The 19,233-nt window shown below is 44.9% G+C and overlaps 1 long non-coding RNA gene across 2 annotated transcripts; it reads right to left on the reverse strand.

The window, feature by feature from the left end:
• Positions 1–1,294: 1,294 nt before the first annotated feature.
• Positions 1,295–17,457, reverse strand: LOC142774379 (uncharacterized). 2 transcript variants are annotated; one of them, XR_012886367.1, is made up of 4 exons: positions 17,328–17,457; positions 16,038–16,149; positions 10,774–10,853; positions 1,295–2,622 (listed from the first exon to the last, which is right to left on the reverse strand). It is a non-coding gene; the product is annotated as an uncharacterized LOC142774379 (long non-coding RNA). The 2 variants fall into 2 exon arrangements; XR_012886368.1 differs by lacking the exon at positions 16,038–16,149 and having other exon boundaries at positions 17,328–17,446.
• Positions 17,458–19,233: the final 1,776 nt, after the last annotated feature.

Below are 19,233 nucleotides of genomic sequence, written 5' to 3' on the forward strand. Positions count from 1 at the left end.
GAACGCAGGGATGGATGCACGGATGGACGTGTGGACGCACGACCAGGCGCACGCATGGACGGGCGGATGGACGCACGGACGGTCACACAGACGGACGCATCGACAAACGGAAGCAAGAACGAATGGATGGACGGATGCTGCGTCCCACTCTCCATCATTCACCCCGTGTTAAATGATGGCATTTTTTTTGTAACCGTGTAGCTCTCCGATCGGAACCCCATCCTCGGACTTCTTCGACGTCGTCCCCCAGCTTTCCTATCTCTTCTTTCTGTCACTCCTCTGCGGTGAGTACTATCTTAATCTTTCTACTAATCTTTCTATTTTCTCCCCCTCCCCTGATCCAGCAAGGAGCGTAGCTGTGTCGCCACGTTAAGCAAACGTAAAATAGCTCCTATTTTTCTTTCCTTCAAGAGCCACTCATCCATGACACACAAAAAACGACAACCTGGTCGATACCTCTAGCGCCACTGAAGCTCGAAGGACACTCGACAAGAACGCACAAGTACACAGAGAAAAAGCGTGCACTGAGAACTGTCACAGCATATGCGCTACCGCTCTTCTTAAAGGAGCACTCTGGTTGTTTCAGGCGTTTTGTTTTTGTTTTTTTTCTTGTTACACATCACGGTTGGATACCGAAAGGATTTAATTTTTTTGTGTCCGTGTCAAAGGCAGTTCTACAACCAAAGAAAATGTAGCAGTGTTGCGTTATTAAAACACACTAAAACTCCGTTGATATTTTCATGCTGCCAGCGGTAATTGATGCATAGACACAGCTCACCATTATTAAGCCGGAAAATGCATGGTTCGTGGTTGTCTAGCGCTGCGCGCTGCGGAGTAATGGCTCACTGGTTCAAATCCAAGGTGGAACTTACATAGCAATTTTCAGGGCCGAAGCTCCTCTAGTCAGAGACTTGTCTTCCATTGCCGCCGTGGTATAGAACCGTTGCAATAGTCTAAACATACGTGAGACACACACACACACACATACGCGCACACACACACACACATACGCACACACACACACACACACACGCACGCACGCACACGCGCGCGCACACACGCACACGCACACACGCACACACGCACACGCACACACGCACACGCACATACGCACACGCACACACGCACGCACACACGCACACACGCACGCACACACGCATGCACACACAAATGTGGTATAGGCTTCAACGTCTACATTGACTAATATAAATCGTCTCATGTTCCTTAACGCGAACGACAGGGCGGCTGTTGACATGACTGCATGCTGGTCAGCAGTTGGGGCCTATGGACGATGTAGGCGGAGCACCCACTTCACATTTGTTTATTTCATTTTTTTGTCACAGAAGGGATTTATGGGCAAGAAACTTTTTAAAATAAGTACAACATATTTGCTCTTGATATAGGTGATGAGGATTGAGTAGTGCTAACTCCTGAGTTCCGATAATTTAGTAATACACAGACTCCTAAGGCATGTTGTATACTCACAGCACTTCTCATATCGATGACCAATCTTCACAAATATATCTGAGATCTCGTCCGATGAGTCATGGGGCATCCTAAAAAAGTCTATACTCCCTAGAAAGCCACGCATATCTAAGCTGGACATGTCGGTTCACGGAGAGTATACGACTGGCGACGGGCCCCTGTTTCTTGTGCCAATTTTGTCACAAGTTAGCGCAAACATTAAAGATTTTCCTTTATTTTCCTATGACCGCTAGCGGTGGTTTCACCACGCAATAATTTCGCATTATTCACGGATGTCTCACTGCTCTTGCCCGGGCGAACGGGACGCACGAGCCTCGCAATATACGCGCGTTTGACGCTTTCCGTGACAAGGGCCGAGTTTTGTTTGTCATGAGTTCTCTTTGAGCATCAGGTTCAGGCAGCTGCGTGCACTTTTTCAGAGTGGAGAGGTGCGAGCCCCTTTGAGAACCTTCAAGAGGAGTCTACGTGTGATGTCAGTTTGGTTGGCAGGTGTTCAGGCGACGGGTCGCTTTTTGAGGCACGGCGCTTGGCCACTTGCATGAGAGAGCGACCGATAACGCTTTAGGCAAAGCACTCACGCCTGCCCGCGATCAATCTCGCTCCGGGTGCTGCATCTGACTGGTAAATCGAGATCACCGAGCTTTATCTGTCGTTCTCCCCAAATGCAAGTGTCCAAGCATCGTACCTCGAAAGCAGCCATCCGGCGCCTGAGAACCTGTCAACCCGACTACCATAACGCGAAGACGCCTGTTGGAGTTCACAAAGGACGCATCCGATTTCTGTCAGCTTTAGTCTGACCATTCCCCGCTGGTTGTTTTAGCTAATTAACGGGTGCATTGGGATGTCGTTTGGTGAAATCTTTAGATAACTCATCAAGTGCGGAAATCGAGCATCGGCGCAAGAAAATATGTAAAATGTTATGTGATGCCATCGTCATGATGTCCTAGGTTGCCATACTTTCTGACATAAACGTGAACTCACTATGACCTCATATAACACGACACTATGTGGTCGCGTCAACACACGACATGGTCGCTTGGTCGAAGGCATGTCCGTCTTGTATAGGCAGTACCCAACTACGTCGTAGGTGCACGTGGAGGCTTTCAGAGGGCGGGAGAGTATAATTGAATTAATCACCTGAAAAGGAAAACAGAACAAATATTATGGCAGCGTTCCTGTCATCTTTCGAGAATGCATAAGTGACTGTACTCAGCGACAACTTTTCTTGGCACTGAAGGGAAAGCTACAAAGGCAGAGCTTCTGAACATGCAGCACTGCTCAACATAGTCTGCGTTGGCGTGCATCTCGTAGCGCTGTGGAAAGTGGCGGCGGTGCACTACCAGCGTTTTATGTAGACGTTAGACACCGCTTAGCGTTTGAGGGGCACCTAAAAGGGTGGGACTTTTTCGCGCGCTCAGAAATGCGAAGCCACAACAGATAAATTGAGCCGCAGTGCCATGAATACAATGAGCTAGTATATACCATGAATAAACTCGAGGTGGTTAAAGGTGGGAAGTAGATACGAAGCGCTAGCCGTAAGAAAGTAAAAGCCGAATTCTCCTGTCTCTCATTTCCCATTAGCAGCCATTGGCATGTACATTGCGCACTATCTGACAGGAAAATCTTGCTACGTTTTATTCGCTGGGCGTGACCTCCTTGGTTCTAGAAAGGTTAAGCGAGCGTTGGGCCACAGTGCCACGCATACAACGAACTAGTATTTACCATGAACTCGATGTGGTTAAAGGCGGGACGGGAAGTGTGGGTGTGGCACCTCTCGTTTAGTCCTTGGAATGTCCGCTAGATGGCGCTGCTTTTATATGCGGAGTAAATGATGAAAAGATGCGAAATGGTGGTACTTGGAGTGTTGACTAGATGGACGAACGGACACACAGACTGATGCATGGACGGACGCACGGATGGCTGCATGGATGAATGGACGCATGGACGCACGCGCGGACGCACGAACAGACGCACGCACGGACGGGCCGATGGACGTACGGACGGTCACACAGGGGGACGCAAGGATGAACGGAAGCAAGAACGAATGGATGGGCGGATGCTTCGCCCCACTCTCCATCATTCACCCCGTGGATATGCTGCCATTTTTTTGTCTAACAGGGTACACAAGACTACCTTGAAAAGTTTGGTGAGCAAACTGGTGTGCGCAAATAATTTATTGTGTTTTGTTCACCACCCTTGTTCTAAGCATTGTTAGTTAAACTGTCTTGTTTCGCTCATGGAGGGACAACCCACTCTTCACTAAACATTCAAGCAAACATAGCGGTCATTGCTGGTCATTCAAGATTATCGGCTGTAGTAAGTAACACACTCATTGCCTACGTTGCCGTAACATAAATTTTGGGTAATATTAAACAGCGTGAAAGAAAAGTTGTTGTTGTTAAAATAACTTTTATGGTTAAAACATAATTACCCTAAGTATTTCTGAGAAATGTCATCAGGAACTCAAACTCGAGTTGTCTAAAATACCTGGCAACTTCCACTATCGAAAAAGAAATAAATAGAAGTTAAACGTTTTTTTACCGAAGTGAGTCATATTTAGAACTCTGGCATTTATGCATTTTTATAGTTTTTTTTCAAAACAGCGTGGCTATGCCATTAAACGAAAGGTGACACGGTGGCTTGCAGATTCCCTTTCTTTGCTGCTTGATCAATATTTTGCTTCATCGCATAAAACATACAAACCTAAAACACTCAAAAACCTGATGCAAAGCCCTCCATAAACGTAGAAATGAATGGGTCCTCTGTGGACGTCCTCAGTTTTGGACAGCGTGCCGCCATTAGTGAAGTTCGGGGGCCTTCCACTCACCTTCGTTATAGCACGTTTCACGCCAAGCCCGGAGTTGAAGAATGGAGCTACTAAACTCGTTTTTTTTATTGTGATCCTGGTTTTCGCATATGAAAGGGGCTTTCAAAAAAAACGGGATGATTAAACGTAGCAGCGCGCACTTATAACAAGTTACAACGGCTGGAGGTCGGAGAAGGTCATTTTTGAGCAGGCGTACACTCCCGCCTTTGTGGGTGAAGTCAATTGGGTGCTGGGGTATGAATGAATAAATCAAATCACTTGGTTAGTCGGCTAAAACACCACTGAAGAAACAACGCTGACTGAATACAGTATTATCACCTCGTAAAAAAAAACAATCGTAAGAGGCTCTTGGAAGGTTATAGTACGCCTAAAACTAGACAAGGTGATAGGTCGACATCGAAAGGCGTGAAATTGCAAACGACGTTACTTCACGCCTCACGCAAACATAATAACCCTATCTTACATGCTCAAGATGCGATCATATTGTGTGTGGACAAATGATTTCAAAATGCAAGAAAAACATTTCTCACTATCCATCATAAAAACCCAAAAATTTTCTTATACCTTACCACTATTCTCGGTGAAATACTTTCTTCTCAGCCGCGGCGGCTGCATTTCCGATGGAGGCGGAAATGTTGTAGGCCCGTGTGCTTTAGACTAGGGTGCACGTTAAAGAACCTCATGTGGTAGAAATTTCCGAAGCCCTCCACTACGGCGTCTCTCATAATCATATGGTGGTTTTGGGACGTTAAACTCTATTATTCAACCAATACATTCGTGGCTATCTTTTTGATCTGTGAGTTTTAACGTCCCATAACCACCATATGATTATGAGAGACGCCGAAATGGAGGGATCCGGAAATTTCGACCAGCTGGGGTTCTTTAACGTGCATGCAAATCTGAGTAGCTATCTTTTTACTAAATGTCCTTTGAACTCTGAAGTAATCTTAACCAAGATGTATGTTTATGTAGCTATATTAAAACTTTACACTTTGCTTTTCTTCTAGTTAGCATGGCACAGCACATGACGTTTTCGAGAAAGTAGTCAACTATAGTAAACCCTTCCATGCTTCATTTTGTACTGTGTGACAGTTGGCACCGCCGCGGTGGTCTAGTGGTTAAGAAACTCGGCTGCTGACCCGCAGCTTGCGGGATCGAATCCCGGCTGCGGCGGCTGCATTTCCGCAGGAGGCGGAAATGTTGTAGGCCCGTGTGCTCAAATTTGGGTGCACGTTAATTAACCCCAGGTAGTCGAAATTTCCGGAGCCCTCCACTACGGCGTCTCTCATAATCATATGGTTGTTTTGGGACGTTGAACCCCACATATCAATCAATTACTGTGTGACAGTTCAGTTCCATGACTTTCTGGGCACGCGCTTTACACGCTGCTATGCGTGCTGGTGCATTATTTACCCCCTGTTTCTTTAACTGTTCTTGCTCTCTCTCTTCCCCTTGCCCATACAGTGTAGCAAATCGGGTGCAGTTTTGCTAACCTCCCCTCATTTATTGTGTTTTCCTCTTTTTCATGCTCAAGACCATAGTTAAAACAAATACATTAAAACAATAAATGGTATTGGGAGCAACTTGATTCGGTATAGACTATTTCACCTAAGCTATATGAGCGCCGGCTTCTTGGGCTGTTATGCCGATGTTTTCTTGTTTCTGTGTATGACGACCTGAATTATTAAGGCCGTGAAGCATCGTGTGCACCGACTCGACAGTTTTGATCTGTATGTGTCTACCGTTTGTGTCTACGGTTTAGTCGTTACAGAGGGAAGACACAAAGGTTAACCGCCCAGCATGGCGGCACTCAGACTCTTTCGTAAAAAAGGTTTTCTAGGGTAGATTCCAATGGTCAATCTTTCGCACCAAGGTGTTCGTTTCCTTGCTGTGCCGTTGCAGCATCCACTGAAAGCCGAAATGAGATTAGCAATTAGGAACACGGCGTGCACGGAGGACACTATCACGAAGTTTGAAATAAGTCACATATGGCCATGTGCGGCATCGTGACGCATCTACGTTGAATTTTTTCTCCCAGTATGTCACTATGGCTGTGAGGTGGCAGCGGCAGCTGTTCTGGCGACCCAAACCATTACGTTACGAGCTGCAATAAATATATTGCTGTGATCTGCCAAGCCAGCCCTAGTGTTGATTTTTCTTTGAAATTTATCCATGAATTATAGAAGCAGTAAAGAACGAAGATTACTTCAAATACATGGCAGAGAAGAAAGTATACGTCACTGGGAACAGTGCTAAGATGCAAGATATATAGATATATATATATATATATATATATATATATATATATATATATATATGCGTTGAGCAACGACGCACAGCCGTGCAATAATCTTTATTCCAATTCATCCGAAGTTTCAGCAGCAGGGAATACAGGGTACAGGAAAAACGCACTTCCTAAACACGTGTGTACAGCGGAGGCCCCCGCAACGTGTTTAACTAATATTGTGATAGATATAGGATATATTATGTCACTATCAATAAACATGGGCACGGCGCTGATGCGATATGAATACGACTTCATGAAAAAAAAATTGTTTGTGAGCAAGACAAGTTTTCATCTACTAAATGTGGGCTATGGGCAGAAACAGGCTCACTTGTGGGCACGGGAAATAACGTAAGAAAGAATTCAATGAAAAAAATAAGCCACAAATTTATTACACTGTCACTGCGTTGACTTTGAGGCAATCGGTAAGGCGTGTCATATTTATGTGTACACGCACATATATAAGGGCAAAATATATCAAGTGCACCCAATCAATTTTCGACCATCTCCCAATATGCTCAATAAAATCGGGAAGGCAGATTTGAGTCTGAGTAGTTGATGAGCAATGTTATATCGTGAGCTCAGAACGATGACAACGGGACAAGAAGAGGAGTTGGGGTATATAATTCGCAAAATATTTTCTTGTTTCCTTGCGCTTCAAACTTTGGGCAACCAAGTGACACTGTGTCACGCCTAATAATTTATATATTATTGCTGACCTAAGTAAATAGCACGATACATATTTAGGGGCGAAGCTCATTATAGCGGTACCCGTTCATCCCTCGTAGTCGTAGTCGTAGTGTGTACCCAGTCTTACGCTTTGACCTCCAAGGTGGTGCCGGTGGCAGATTTCTCCTGTGCGTTGTTGAACAATAAAAAAATTTGCAGCGTGTGCGTTAACTAAAAGCCGAATTCTTCTTTATCTCATTCGCCAATTAGCAGCCATTGGCATGTTCCAGTAGGAAACGTTAGTGGAAGTGTTAAAAGCCGACTTCTGCTGTATCTCATTTCCAGTAGCAGCCATTGTTTACCTCCAAGGTAGTGCCTGGTGAGCTTTCTCCTGTGCGTGATTAAACAATAAAAATTTTTGTTCAAAACGCCTTTTGATTGATGAAATAAACCAATGAAAGATGCCAGATGTTTTCTAAAAGCAAAACGAAAAGACGCCAGATGTTTTTAAAGCAAAACAAAAAGAAGACGCCAGCTGCTTAACGAAAGACGCCAGGTGTTTTCTAAAGCAATGGCTTTATAATCAAAACCCTATCGATACAGGTTTGTAGTTGCCGATGCTCGTTGCCGTCGGTGTATGCTCGTATGGATAAGGATGTCGAAAGGCGGGCGCGCAGGGCAGCGGCAGCGCACGCTCGCAGACAGGACCCTAAAGTGAGAGCACGCGAGGCAGAAGCGCGCCGGGAAGCTGCGCGACATCGCCACCGTTTCCGTTAATTTTCTTCCGTTGATTAGCCTGGCGCGCATATCGCCAGGCGAATTAACGGAAGAAAATTTCACGGCGTTATTTCCAGGAGCTTCACCCAATCTCATCATCATTCACCTCGTGGATCTGCCGTCAATATTTTTTTCATTAATCTGAAGGTGCTACTCTTTTATGACTATGATATTTTACTGAATCTTTATATTTTCTTTCTTTTTAGCATTGACGAAAATTTACAGTATGCTGCACGTCTTGCGTTTTTTTAAGCGTGATTGTTTTCACCGGCACAATATTTACCTTTGCTGCTTCATATATTCATATATCAAGTTATTAAAATACTTTGGCAGCATAAGAAGCAACTTATTCCGACAACATTGTGGCGAAGTTGGGAAAATCAGCATTTTGACTCATATTGTGGCCGAATTTTCACATTGCAGCGGTTAAAGTAGAAATATTGTCAGGAACCGGTTTATTCGGCCAGGCTCGAGCTAAATCACGCTGGTGATGATATTTTTAGATGAAGATGTACAGGCGATGATGATTACAAAGAGAATAAAGAGTCGTTCGCTTGTCGCGCTCACACTAATTCCCCCGCGCGGCGAAAGCGGCTGCCTGGTCGCTTGACAGTATTATAAAATGCGTCGCGCATAAGGCTTTAAACGAGATACGTGCACTATCTCTGTTCCTCGGCAACGATGATGATCAGGACTAGCGCTAAGAGGAGAAACGCGGTAATTGACAGGAGATGTCTGTTCGACCACCGTGTACGGCCCAATGAAGCGACTGATGAATTTGTCGCATGGGCCGGGGACGCGTAGTGGAGTCCATAGAAGAACTTCGTCACCAGGGGAAAAACTCACAACAGGGCGAGACGAGTCGTAGCGAGATTTTCGAGTGTCTTGAGAGAGGCCGGTGTTAACACGGGCCTGGTGACGGCAGTGTGCGAGACGAGATAGGAATTATTCAGAGAAAGGAGCCGTCGAGGGTGCAGGGGCCGAAAGGAAAGAGACATCCAGAGCGAAACTCGGCGAGTGACCATGGACGAGAAAAAAATGGAGAAAAGCCGGTAGTGCGTTGAGCAGCCGTATTATAGGCGAATGTCACGAAGGGTAGAACTGCATCCCAGTTCGTGTGGTTGGGGTGAATGTACATGGCGATCATGTCCGATAGGGTCCGATGAAACCGTTCAGTCAATCTGTTGGTCTGCGGGTGGTAGCTAGAAGTGGTCTCGTGAACAGTGTTCGAGGCACGCAAAACTTGCTCGACAATGGAAGATAGGAAGACTTTGCCACGATCACTGAGGAGAATGCGTGGAGCTTCATGACGCAAAAAGATGTGGCGAAGAAAGAAATCGGCGATCTCAGTGGCAGTCCCAGATGGTATAGAAGCTGTTTCTGCGTAGCGGGTAAGGTGGTCGACTGCCGTAACAATCCAGCGATTCCCATTGTATGATATAGGAAGAGGGCCATACAAGTCGATTCCAACAACTTCAAAAGGTGAGGCGGCACAAGGAAGAGGTTGCATTAAGCCAGCCGGAGCAGCTGTCGGTCGTTTTCGCCGTTGACAATGGACACAGGAGGTGACCTACTTAGCGACGGCTGAAGAGAGGCCAGGCCAAAAACAACGACTTCGTATTTTGCCGTAAGTCTTGTGGTAGCCTAGATGAGCAGTGGTTGGATCATCATGAAAGGCTTCCAGAACTTCACGTTGCAGAGAACGTGGGATGACGGGTACCCACGTGTTGCAATCGATGTGGTAAATGTAGCGACATAAAGCATCACCGACAAGCTTAAATTGTTTAGATTGTCGACGGATTCTGGCGTTTGGAAGAGTAGTTGAGCCGGTCAAGCGGTCAACAATGGTGCGGCAGTGTGGGTCGACACGTTGTTGTGAAACAAGGACGGATAGGGTGGCAGGTGATGAACTTAGCGCTGCGATTAGCGCTGTCCGAAAATTAAAGTAATGAGACTTTCTGTTAAAAGAATCTATTGACCCAGGCAGTAAATATTAAATCTCTTTGAATATACATGGATGTACTACTTGTAACGTGATTCCCACGCTGCCGAAGCTCCCCGAAAGTTCCGTGACTTATGCCAACTGAATGTTTGTTAAATGGTAAGAACACAGTAAAACTGACCTGGAAAAGCTGCTTTTGAGCTTTGTTACCGTAACTAAGCATGTCTAGTTCACATTAGGACTGCATACGCCGCGATAAAATCAAGAGAAGCCTGAAAGGCCAATTTCGACGACGTTCTTTCCATTTGATAGGCCTTCAGTCGGTGATAAGCCATGGCTGCTGACCTACTAGGAGCCTAAATTTGCGGAATGGAAATTATGTAGTGGAACTATTTTAATAAGCACTGATCTGGTCAGGAAACTTTTTACCAGAGTATTACCTAACGGACAAAGAACGTAGATATGTGAGACAACATGTACAGTTATGCAAACACATAGACATCATTCTGGTGACACAAACTTTTTCCAAATCCATTATCACTACTGCTTTCACTCGGTAAAGTTGGATCATCCCCACCCCCCCTTACAATGTTTCCAGAGTCTGCACTTTCACAAATTACAAAATTTGCACTACTCCCCTATAACACGATCTGGTAAAACTGTATTTCAAGAGGTGATCATCTCTAATGTTACACAATAGTATATTACGTTATGTGATGGTTCAGCAAAACTCATCTATGTGTTAACACATACTTTGCGAAAGCAGTGACCATAAAAAAATGTACTTGCCTTATTGTCTGCAGACCACCAAGAAAGTTTGGGACGCAGAGGAGGGGGGGTTCGATCTCGTAGGACCCGAAAGCTTGTTCCTTGCGTGCGCCAGACAGAGGTTGAAAAGTCGGAAAGTAAAAGCTATCTTAATCATTGTGAAGCACGGTTCACCTGGTTTACGAATACAATAGTTTGTAGATGACACAAATGTCTGGTTAACACCAAGTCTTCAGCCCCACCACACGAAATCGTGACAATTATAGATGGTGTCACACATTGTCAGGGAGAAAGATAGCAGTTGTTCAGAGCAAATAAACTGAAAATATGACTTACAGGGGCAAGCGTAGAGTTGGTTTTGCATTCATTAGTAATCAAAGCGGCGTGATACGTTGCGCGTGGCAGTACTAAAAATTACTAGAATTTTTCCCAAAATACTGAAGTAGTGTCTCTCTATAATGGAAGCGTTCTGTCAACTTCCACCTCTCCACCTGATTAAAAATAGAACAGTCTCGAGTATGTGTACAACATTTTGAGAGCTCCAGTCAACTTACCTAGATTGAAAAATGTAATGTCTGAAAGAATATAAGTGTAAACTTAAGGGCTCCTTTCCTTCATAAGGCAGAATATTAATCATAGCTAAGAGACTAAGATGCCAATAAATGTATAGGTGGTAATAGAAATAATTCCAATGTAATTGAGATTGTCATGTCTCGTTATATTGCTAGCTTTACTACGTTTTTTTTTTCATTTCAACACGAGCTAGCAGTTGCACCATACACAACTGCTTCAGATAACCGTGGCGATTCGCTTAGAACTAAGCTCCTAAAAACAGCGTTGACGAAGGCAAGTGCTCGTGTCGAAACCATGCCAGCATGGCATGAACTGAACACTGGGAACTGCAGTACTACTCGGTCCTAATTGGTTTCGTTTTATTGAGTGAGCACTTTACTCTTGCTACTCAATGCAGATGTGCTTTTGCAATCACTGAACATCTGCGAGCAAAGTTCTATTACAATGCAGTGGACCCTGGTAGGAAGGTGTAACACTGCTCGCTGGGGAACGTTGTCTTTTATGAAGCAAGAGCAGAAAAACTTGCAGGGACTGACGGGATTGTTTTTGCCGTGCGCCAGGTGTGAATATTTCGAAGTTGGAAGCAAGCCACTTTAATGTCGGTGGATCGATATACAGTGTTCCTGAATTGAAAAAAAACAAATGAATTGATTTTACGTAACTTGTATACACAACTGCAAGATAACTGCATCAGGCCACTAAGAATGTAGCGTCTTCAGCTAAACTTTAAGCATTTGAAAATATTAAATATTACAACGAATATTGGAGTCCCGAGTTGGCTACGATGTGGATATCAACTATTGAACATTTCTAAGTACTCGATATAAAAGTGTAAGTCCCTCTATTGCTGGTTTCGTTGCTGTAACGAGGTGCCATAAAGCGAAAACACTCGGGAAGAATCAAGATTGTAGTGAAGCCCCACTTTAAGGTTTAACGATGTAATTACTCTCACATCAATTTATCAATTACTACGTTTCAGACCTTTTTACCAGCCTATATGCTTCAATCATAGCAAATTGTAAAACTTCAGGTGTTTTACAGATCACAACTTGCATTTTACAGAAGTCAAATCCTGCTACTATACCAGTTCCAGTTGCCTTCAAAGGTTAAAAACAAGGCAGATACCACTTACAGTGGTAATCGAACATATGCGAAGCACGAATGAGGAAGGTTGATATGTCACTTTAAAATGAGCACAACGTTATGAGGCGGTTGTCACGTGGGCGTGAAATTATCTCGTTCCTGACCGAAAAATTAAAAAAAGGTGCAAAAAATAGTTAATAAACAGTTCTGGCTGAAGATTGAACCCGAATATCTCGAGTGACAAGTGTGTGTACTACCACACAGCTACGCGCTTGCTTGTGAATAGAGTGAATATATCATCTGCTCTGAAATTCAGTCAAGGTAACTTTCACGCTTTGCAACCACACGCGTCCTGTACGCATACTTCCCAACGCAACATGGTCTAATGCAGTTGTAACGCTTGGTAAAGGGGTACATTGCCATCGTGCGTCAGGACATGCGATTATCATGACTTCATGGTTCAAAGTCGGTCACCCACGACAGAAAGCACACACGTTTAAGCGCCTATTCCTCCAAGGCCACGTAGTGGGTGCACAGCGAGCAAGAAAATATTTGATGCAATAAGTGTTTGAAGTACGCACTAGGGACCGTATACCGCTATCGCGTTGAAGTCTTCAAGGCGTATGCTTGAGGATTCCTTTTTTTTTCAAATACAAGATAAGCTGTGAATGGTCTGGTTAAAACCCCGAAAACCACCACCACCACTTTGTCATAGCGAATGCGACGCCTTGTGCTGCACGAACCGATATTGTCGTCTAGCAAAGCTTCAGCGGCTGAGACTTCTTTAGTTTAAGTGCTGAGCTAAACAAAGCCGAACTTTCTCGAAATAATATGGAGCTAGCAATGAAAGAAAACCGCTCTCCGGAATGTGCCAGAATTCAGACGCTCGCAAAGCAACTATAGTGTTACAGTTCATCAGTGCACCCCCCTTCCCCCCTTTAATAAAAGGGGTGATCACATAAGGTATATTTATCTGTGAGGGGAGCAGTCAGGGCATTATTCTTCGTCATTCGCGCCTCTGATCAATAGTGGCATAGTTTATGAACAGTACTCTTCAATATGTGTGAATAGACGTCAGTATAAACGTGAATACAGGTAAGGCTGATAACGATGCTGAATATAAGAGGATCTGATCACAAGTCAGCAAAAGAAAAAAATGAAAATCCCTTGGACTCGCTCCAGAAATTTTGTGCTGTGTATTCACTCGAACTCGCCAAATTGTTTTCTGAGCCGAACCAACTCGTACACACACTCACGAGTTTTCTTTCAACAGACTCACACGAGCTCAAGGTCACAAAAAAAATTCAGGAACCCTTAAGCTTCGCCTTTACAATTAAACGCGACAGCGATGTTCTGTTCTTTACGCGCACTTCAAACGCTTAGTGTATGAATTATCGAACTTACCATGCACCTACAGCGTGGTTTTTGCGTGTTTGCTTTTCAAATTGTAAAATAATTATGATTATCTTAAGTCAGATCGGCCAATGGCAATGCACAGGCGTGAGAAAAAGTGCGCAGATCACGGGGTTGCGCCGCTGAAGGCACGCGACGCGCTATTTAGCGAAGAGATGCCTGCTGGGGTGCATGCGCATTTCGTCGTATTGGTGGCCCTTCGTGTCGCTTTCTCTGATGCGGTTATGGCGCTCTTAGCCAAAACGACAACTGGGCGTCGCTTCCGTGTAATTTGTGTTGTTTCTTTTTTTCTTTTTTTTTTACGGAATGGTGGCGATGGATCCGACTCAAGCGCCGGGCTCTCGTCGTTTCTTATACCGGTTGATTAGCGTGATTAAGGGTGACTGGCACCACAATATCTTGTTAAGCCAAGCACAGAAAATTAGGTTTTCTCAGCTAAGTTGGCTCTTGTCGATGTCAGGTGCATGGCGCTTTAAGTGAATACCTGTCTTCAGAACATTATTGCCGTTTCTAGATGGTGCATTATTTCCACGTTTCCTAATTTCCAAATTTAGATATTTCGATATACACATCTACAGAAAACAAAGAAAACTAGACTTTTACACGCTGCGTGCGCTGTGTAAGTGTGAAAATAATTACTCTGAAATAAATACGTTTACTTCAAGAGCATCCTACGTAGCAATGAATCTGAAATTGGAGACGAACAGTTCTCAACAAAGCGTATCTAGGCGTTTAATGTGTGTGCATGTGTGCGCGTGTGCGTGTGCGTGTGCGCGTGTGCGTGTGTGTAATTATGCGCCATCGAACTCGCGTACCTTGGGTGGGCTTCTATGTCACGCCAATAGTTGGGTAATTATTATAATCAGTTCTAAGTGCATTTTATTATGTTTAGCAAGAAGTTACTTATTTGCCTCTAATTATTATCAAGTTAGTGTGATGCCGTGACCAGTAGTGCTTAGTCATATTTAAGTATGCTTGCCTTGGCGCTTCCTAATTAGCTTAGTTATACCTAATTGTCTTAATTATGACATGAGTAACTCTGGTATCTCTGGTATCAGATTGCTTAATAAGTTAATTATTTCAGTTTATTTGGCACCCCTCAACACTAAAAACATTCAGACCAATTAGCTGAAATCGTGTTGCGTGTGTAAAGTGCAATTAGTATCTTCCTAGGGTTAGCTTTTCTGGCCTCATGAGGAAGTTGGCTGCGAAAAGGTTTGCCTTGTTTAGGCTTGTTTCGCTTCGGCTCAATTGATTGATATGCGGGGTTTAACGCCCCAAAACTACCATATGATTATGAGAGACGCCGTAGTGGAGGGCTCCGGAAATTTCGACCACCTGGGGTTAATCAACGTACACTTAAATCTGAGCGCGTGGGCCTACGACATCGGTTCGGCTAAATTAAATGAGACTGTGCCTAATTAGATTTGCCTGTAGCTGTACATTTTTGAACCCAACTGAGTAGACCAAAAATTTTCTACGCCTATAAGAAACAGCAAGCTGGACTTGGCCTAACTAAACTTGCGCCTGATTTCATTAAATGATGACACGCAATTACGCTTGATTAGGTTCGGTCATGCGATCCTTTGTCTGCGCACTTTTTCTCACGCCTGAATACTTGTGCCACGCATTGTTACGCGTGCAATATTTTATGTTGTCTTCTGAAGCACGTATTCAAGACGTGTGTGTTTGTAAAACATGAAAAATGATTTTGACTGCATTTCCAAGCAGAGGAAGTTATTTTCACTGAATTCACAAAAAGAGGCGTGGCTGTGTAATAGAATACCCGCTTACCACGCAAATGGTAATTTATTTGCATAATTCTCGAGTTTTGGTCAACCAATGTTGGTTTTTCGCTCACAACTAATGACGCCGACGCCAAGATTTCTGTGAAACTAGGTCTTTAACGCTATCGCGTTAATGTTACTCATCCGCACTCAATCACAATAATTCATGACGCGATGCGAGTCTGACCTGTAGTCGCCGACCTATGCCCATATGATACTACGACGCCCATATGATGAAATGTTATCAACAAAATATGTGCGTAAAGTCTACAAGGTTTGTACGAGTGCTGTCATCATTTAGCCACTCTACAGCTTTCGACAAGCCCAGGGAACGATGGCTGCGGTTAAGAAAGCTTGCAGTAGGAAGGGGGTCATTCACGTTTCATATGCGCATCTGTTCTGCTCATGGGTATATAAAGTCATGCTTACTCGATCAATGCAATGTAAATAGCACGTTCGTCACAAAGACTTTGCCGGCGATAGTGCCCAAGTTCCGCCGGAGTAGTGCGGGGTGCGTGGGTACGTTCGTCGATCAGCGCTCCTAGAACGAAAGCAAAACTTGTTAGATGATTAAAGCCCGCGTAATTAAATTAACGCCGTCTCACGAATCACGCTTGAGTTTGATTTGATTGATTTGTGGGGTTTAACGTCCCAAAACCACCATATAATTATGAGAGACGCCGTAGTGAAGGGCTCCGGAAATTTCGACCACCTGGGGTTCTTTAACGTGCACCCAAATCTGAGCACACGGGCCTACAACATTTCCGCCTCCATCGGAATTGCAGCCGCCACAGCCAGGATTTGATCCCGCGACCTGCGGGTCAGCAGCCGAGTACCTTAGCCACTAGACCACCGTGGCGGGGCACGCTTGAGTTGGAAGCCATGGTCACTCTATGAGTCATCATCGTCAGCATGACCACGTCCACTGCAGGACAAAGGCCTCTCCCATGTTCCGCCAGTGAACCCGGTCCTGTGCTTGCTGCTGCCTATTCATACCCGCAATCAGTCAAGTCGAAGCTAAAAAATAAAAGAGGGCAAGAGCTAGCCCGACAAAAGGAACACGCAAAACCCGAGTGAACAGTTCAAGGGTGCTGAGCCCGTACCCTGACTCGACGTGTTCTGCTGACCTGAAGAGCTTGAAGTTTGACAGACGTTGCCAGTTTCTTGAAGTGCGGCAAAAAGCCCGCTCAGAAAAGAGAGGGACGCACCATCCCTCCGTATTCCCGCCCACACACAAAAAAAAAACGCATTTACGCATGACAAAAAAAAACGAACACGGAAGAGTGATTACGTGAGCTCCTCGGGCATTTCGGGTCGTCGGGTGTACCTTTCGTGGCTGCAGCCGCGACAAAGCTATCGAGTATACCTGCCAAACTGTGTGTTAAGCCAGAAAGCTGTGCGCGGGCCTGTATCACGGGGAATGTGGAGCCAGATTAAAGGCGCAGTTCAACGAACCCGCTAACTAACGTTCCACACTACATGGGGTAAAGTTCGGTTGAATTGAAAAACTATAGTGAGAACTGTTCGCTGAACACGCCTCCATACCTCGCTGGCCTGGCTCACCAAGTGTTTTGATGCCGAAGCGGAAGCTCGCAGCGCATCTCGATGAATTCCAGGTGACCCTTTTCCTTTTACGTATTCCTACAAGTCCAGGTGAAGGCCCCCTCCCAAACACACACACAAGAAAAAGTTGCAACGCTGCTCATGGCTGATACGTACCAATAATATCGCGCACCCCACGCCTGAACATCGCGGCCAGCCCGCCATGGTACCAAACAAGTGCCGTCTACAAGACGCACAGTATGACAACCACAAAATAAAAAAATAGAAGCCCGCCGCCAGCGTTGAACACTAACGGCGATGCTGCGCATGCGCTGTTGCAGCCAAATCTGGTCACCCCATTACGTCGCGATATTGTTTATCGCTGTCTTATTGCCGAAATCTGCGCGCGACGTATTGTAGGGGTAAGAACATAAAGTAACGTAATATAATCACCAAGCCTGCGTGGACCACGCAGGAGTGTCACGGCGAAAGCTGGAAGAGGGGCCTTTCAAGGCCTTTCTTTAGCCCACATTGGGTTGCTGCTGCAAGCACACTTGCAGGGTACCCAATACGCCAATGATCATAGTGTAGTGGGCAGGCATTCATGTTCTTGTTTTGTTTTCCTACGATATATGGCGCGTACACACATTAGGGAAGCGACCGAGAATGCGACAATTAGCCATTTAAATGTTATTTTAAGAATGGTAGGTGATTAAAAATGAAAAAAATGAAATGGCAATGATACGTAATAGATTAAGCTTGAACTGCAAGTATTAAGCTTTAGAGCTTGCATTCCAAACTGGCTGTAAACAACTTTTATGGGAACAATCTTGGAGAACTTGGTTAGGCTTTATCTTGTTGAAATGAGGAATAATTTAAAACACCAGATTAAAATGGTACTCGTTGAATAGTTATGATAAAATTACCCACAGTATCAAAGGCATCCCTGTGGAAATATCCCAAGCCAGAGACAACGAAGCTTAAGACACTTTCGTTCGATATGGTTGAACCAATTTTTGAAAGAGGAGGTATGAGAAGTCGAGTTCTAATACATGGATATGTTCGACATCACAAAAAGTGATGTTCAATATTTTCAAGTTTTCCACAGAAACGGCAGAAGGGTGATACCGTCAGACTCGCCTCGTGCAAGTATAAATTTAACGGAGAGACACGGCATCGAAATCTACTGATAGTCACTTCTGATTGTCGAGACGGGCTCGACTGCGACTTCTATGAAAAATTGAGGTGCTTAAATTTCGTCCACGTGGTTATATCTTGAATCCGATGTGCATGAACAGCTAATCTTCTATAGCTTATCGGGTGAAGTATTCTACCAACGGCAAAGCCTGAATTATTGGGAGATCTAGCGATGCGCAAGCTAAGGCATCGGTCATTTCATTTATTCTGAACCCACACTGACCTAGGACTCGTACTAATTCCAGATACTTGCCCCGCCGCGGTGGTATAGTGGCAAAGGCACTCGGCTGCTCACCCGCGTGTCGCATATCGAATCCCGGCTGCGGCGGCTGCATTTTTGATGGCCGCGAGGACGCGAAAATGCTGTAAGCCCGCGTGCTTAGATTTGGGTGCACGTTAAAAAACCTCAGGTGTTCGATATTTCCAGAGCCCTTCGCTACGGAGTCTCTCATAATCATATGGAGGTTTTGGGACGTCAGACCCAACATATGAATCATTACTCATATTGACGCGATTCCTTTCTAGACATCAAGCCTGCCTAAAGCCAGTTTGCAGAGGAGTTACAAGCACCGGCGTGGTAGAATACTGGGCTGGCACGTACGGTACGTGGTTTTGAATACCATTGTGTCTTAGTGTTGTTAATTACTGGTTATGGACACGGGCGGTGGCGGCGGCGGAGAAAAACTACTGCGCACATGCGACCCATACTGTGATCTATCTTATAGCCGCTTTAGCTGTAAAACTTGGTAAATAAAAACACCAGGGACACAACGGGATTCGAACATTGGTCCCCTGCGTGCCAGCCCTGTATTCTACCGCAGAGCCTCGCCGCTCCTAGAAACGCCGTTGCAAACTTGCTTCAGGCAGGCTTGTTGTCGCAAAAAGA

The sequence above is a fragment of the Rhipicephalus microplus genome, chromosome 10 (genome assembly GCF_043290135.1).
Source record: "Rhipicephalus microplus isolate Deutch F79 chromosome 10, USDA_Rmic, whole genome shotgun sequence".
Lineage (NCBI taxonomy): Eukaryota > Metazoa > Arthropoda > Arachnida > Ixodida > Ixodidae > Rhipicephalus > Rhipicephalus microplus.